Below are 5,039 nucleotides of genomic sequence, written 5' to 3'. Positions count from 1 at the left end.
GATTTATTAGTTATTATTTATTCTAATTGAATATAATAAATACAGATTAATTTAGTTAAAAAAATTATTATCTTCTAAGAAAGTATTTTTTTATTTATTTTTTTAATTCATTAAATTCAATCGATTATAATAAATTAGTTATATCAACTAACTAATTCAATCAACTATTTTTTGATTTATTTTTTTAATTCAATAAATTAAATCAAATCAAATCAAATTAATTATGCTAATTTAGAGGACGAGTGATCTTTTGGGACAAATTTAATTATTTACTCATTTTTAATTAGTTATTTTATTTTAAATCTTTATATATTTAGTATATTTCACTTTGTGTTAATCTCAATATCATAATTATCTTTCAACCGTATAAAATTGGATAGTTTTTTTTAAAACATGCTTAATTATATTATCTATTATATACAATAATTATGATAAACAAACAAAAATAACTTAAATATATAATTTAATCTGAATTTAAAATAAAAACTACATGAATTTTCAATAACTAATTTTATTTTTAATTTTTCTTTAATTATAACCATTTATTATCGATTAATATTATTATAACAAGGATACATGTGACTTTATGAAAATGATATAGCCTAGACTTTGGTTATCTGAGAACTTATTAAGTGATTGGAGTAGCTCCACGTCACAAATAAACGAATACTAGCAATAGGGATGATAAAAAAAAAACTAGTTGAAATGGGTATTTGTCGAAATTACCCATGATTTAGGGCTAGATGGGACCCATGAAATCTCATACGTGGGGACCCGTCCACGCGAATAAATAGACAGGGATGGAGACATAGGTACCTGTTAAATTCATGCGAATATAAAATTACTAATTTATTCTAATTTATATATACATAAATCCATTTCTTGAATTTACGGTCTCTTCCAAAAAAATTATGCCACTACAACAAAACAGAATTTTTGTGACGGTTTTTTAACTATTTGTTGAGGGTTTTAATTGTCGCTAAGTTTTTTCGTGACAGTTAAAAAAGTATCATGGATTTGAGCGTCGCCAGGTGACATAGTGACGGTTTTGGACCACTATTGGTAAGAAGCGTCGCTAAATTGGTTGTGACGATTTTTAAAACATAAAATTGTCATTAATTTGTAACACTTGTCAAGGTGGTTTTTATGTTGTATTTCACGATGATTTAAAATTGTCATTAAATTACAAAATTTACTCACTAATATGCATATGATGTCTGCCTGTCCTATGTCTAATGAGTCTCATCTGTCGGTTATCAAGCCAACCCGACAAATCCGGCTGTTAAACCCTGGACTGTCCCCCGTCGCGCATCCCCATGAGTCTATGCATAACTTTTTCTCTTCTCATTCATAATTCATTTATATATATAAAATTGCTCAATGAGGGTTAACCTTCCCGGGAATTTATAAGTGCCCGATCACCTCTTACAACGTAGGGTCAATAGAGTATCGAGTCTCAACCTAGAACACGTGGTGGCAAGCCATGGCACTTTACTGAAGGAAACTCGTATATCAGATAATCATTTCACATTCATTCATTACTTACTCATCATATAATTTCACTTTTATACATAACGCATCATAACCCGAAGCAAGTGGGGCGAAACCACAAAACCCTTGCGTCTACCCGGAGAGCCTCTATACTAACTAACCTGGAGCAAGTGGGGCAAAACAACAACCCTTACGTCTATCCAAGAGGTACGTTCTCATATGCCTAGGAGGAACAAATGAGAGGATCCTAACCTCCCACCATCTCGCTGGGGGCGATTTTACAATACCTGGAGGAACAAGGAAGGGGATCCTCACCTTCCACCATCTCCTGGGGTTGCACTTTCGAAAAAGAGTACTCAGATGTAACATTTATTTCTTTCTTTAGCCAGTTTAATAATTCAAGTAGTATATATATATATTCACCCTACATCCTCATACCTAAATCATCACTTAACAAACTTTCTTCATCTCTAAGTTCCCATATATACCTAGCTTCATCTCATTACTAGGCTTACTAACAACATCTAGGGTCAAAATAATGAAAATAGAAGCTTAGAGGATCCAAAATTAAGCTTTAAAACACAAAACTCATTTGTTGAAAATAGGAGTCACGCGTACGCGTGGGCGTGTATTTTGGCCCATTTCTCGTACGCAACCCCCTTTACGTGCATGCATGCGTATCAAACATAAACGCATAGTCGCATAAAGGAGATTCGCGTACGCAAAAATCCCAGGTCATGCGTACACGTGGGCGTACGTTTTATCAAAAATTTTGGCTAAGTCTAAAATCTGCAGAATTTCAATTTTGAATCCTAAACTTTCGACGCACATAACTTTTTAGTTTTAAATCATTTTCCTTCCGTTCTTCGAACGGTGTAAACTTCACGGATCCAGTTTTCTTATGAAATAAGTTTGAAACCATTTGGGGTTCTGAAAGCTGAGTTATGACTCATTGAAGTTCGTCCAAAAATCAATATTTTATAAAAAAAAATTTAAACCTCAATTTCATCAAGACCAATCTCAAACCAAACTTCTATACCAACATTCCACTCAACAATACACCAAAGCACACTAACACAGCACCAAATTCCTCATTACACAATTTCAACCTAAATTCCTCATTTTGCATCAACAACATTATCATCCACTTACTCAATATATATATAACCATATCATCCTCTCATTCTTTACCACTCCTTAATCAACATACTATTACCAACACAAACAATATTCTCCCAACACATATTCAATTCACATCACAATCATCATCAAGGGTGCTAAGCATTGAATATTTTCATACATTCCAACCTATCCTATGGTCATCTAGCATAAGTTTTCACAGAACATTATATATTAAATACGTGAAACTTAAACCATACCTTGGCTGATTTTCACGTATAACCCAAGACACCACTAAGGCACCAAACACAGCTCCAAAGGTCCAAAATCTCCTAGGCAATGACTTCCAAACTCCACCAAACCTCCAATGTATTAAATCAAGCTCCAATTTACATATAAATCAACCTAATTCACATTTTCACACACACACGCACGCATGCACGCACGCACATGCAAAACTTAATATCCAAATCATAAAAATCAATGAGTTAGCTAGAGTTTTAGAATTCTCACCTTACTCAAACACCAATGAAGCAAGATTAAGTGTTTCTCTCAAGCTAATTCAAACCTAAACGCCGAAATTTAACAATTTTCAATACCTTTGTTCATAAATTTTAAAACTGAAGGTGAATAAATTGAGGAAAAAAATGTAGCTTTCTTACCTCACAATATTTCGAGCTTTGTAGAGCTCGACACCGCGGACGCGTGGCCACAAATGGTGTAGCAATCAGAGTTCCGAATCAAAAGTTACGTGGATTTGAATCTATGCTAAGGGTTTGGAACCTTGGAAATGTTCTTCCCCTCTTCCTTTGTGCATCTACGTTTCTTGTATGTGGGAGAGAGAATGAGCTGAAGCCCACTTTATTTAATGAGTCGGTTGGAGTCACGGGTCCGGTTTGAATTCGGTTCGATCCGTTCAGCTCAATCTTAAGCCGATTTTTTTGAAATTTGTGACAAAATTCTTGTTTTAATTAGCTCTATTCAATTAAACTATAAAATTTGCATTTTTAATTTTTTTATTAAAAATTATTTTGTTGATTAATTATTCGCTAATTTTGCGGGGTTTACAAGAGTTGATGAATTCCTTATTAACTAATAATTAATTCTACAAGTATTTAAGTCATACTCAATATCTATTCAACTAACACCCTAAGGTACTAGGTGTCCGGAATCAAAGTATAATAAATATATTGTTAATTACTATGACAGTCGCAGGTCAAAGGAAATTCTATAACCATGTTTATCTTGAGAATATCCTATGACAAATATACGGTAATTATAGCCATTAGAAATTCTCAGAGTGAGTCAGTTCAATGGTCATATTTCTATATGTACTGTCGATATATATAATTTAATAAATATGATCTATTAATCTTCTTCCAATGAAGGCCATTATATACATGTTGATCTATCCAAATTATTAATGTACTTACAATTCGCACGTAAATCGTCACAAAATCTTGAGGGTCAGCCTCCAACACGTAAATCGTCACAGACTCTTGAGGTTTATGTTTGAACATAAATCGTCCCAGATTGTTGTGTTTTAAGAGTAAAAAGCGTAAATAATCACAGGGCGGGACGATTTATATTCAATTTGGGAAGCTCATTACCCTGGGACAATTTATGAGCAATTTTTTAAAAGACTTCCAAGCATAAATCGTCCTAGAGTGTAACGTTTAACATATAATCTAAAATACATAACCCTGAGACGATTTATATATTAATAGTAATATGGGATTTGTGTTTTAAAAATTGATTTAAGAGAATCAGGTAATTTTGGGGATTCTTTATTTTATTTAAGTAAAAAAGTTTAAAAAATATTTTGTACATCATATTATAGAATAGTGTGATTATTTACTATTTTTAATAACAAATATTATCAAATAAAATGGCTTCACACAAAATACTCTAGAATAGTGTTCTAGTGATGTTACCAAGAAATATTAACTAATCCAATAGCTTTTGTAATTACATAAATCTATAAATTTTGAAGCTTGGAATTATATCATAAAATGTGAAATTTTAATCGGTAAAATGTTGATTATATTGCTTTGATTTCAAGAATGAATATAATACTAACAAATAAAATTGTCCTAGATAAATTTTAATAAAGACAAATCTTTATAAGTATTGCTATCAATGAGTAATTGTTCTGCTATAAAGACAAATTTTAATATACTTTTTTTTCTATGGTATTTTCTGACTCGACAGATTAGGACTAATCCACTGCGTATTGGAGCTCTATTTAAGAGTCTGCTGCTAATTAATGGGTTACTACTGCACACAAGGCAGAATTTAAATCTCTAATACTTACTTAAACGGACGAATGAAATAACCACTCAACTAACTCAAATTAGTTGAAAAAACATTGAATAACTTTTGATGTTTTTAACATTGAATAACTTTATAAAATATTTATAGTGGTAATT

This window comes from Arachis ipaensis, chromosome B06 (genome assembly GCF_000816755.2).
Source record: "Arachis ipaensis cultivar K30076 chromosome B06, Araip1.1, whole genome shotgun sequence".
NCBI classification, from domain to species: domain Eukaryota; kingdom Viridiplantae; phylum Streptophyta; class Magnoliopsida; order Fabales; family Fabaceae; genus Arachis; species Arachis ipaensis.
Note: the sequence above shows the minus strand (reverse complement) of the source record.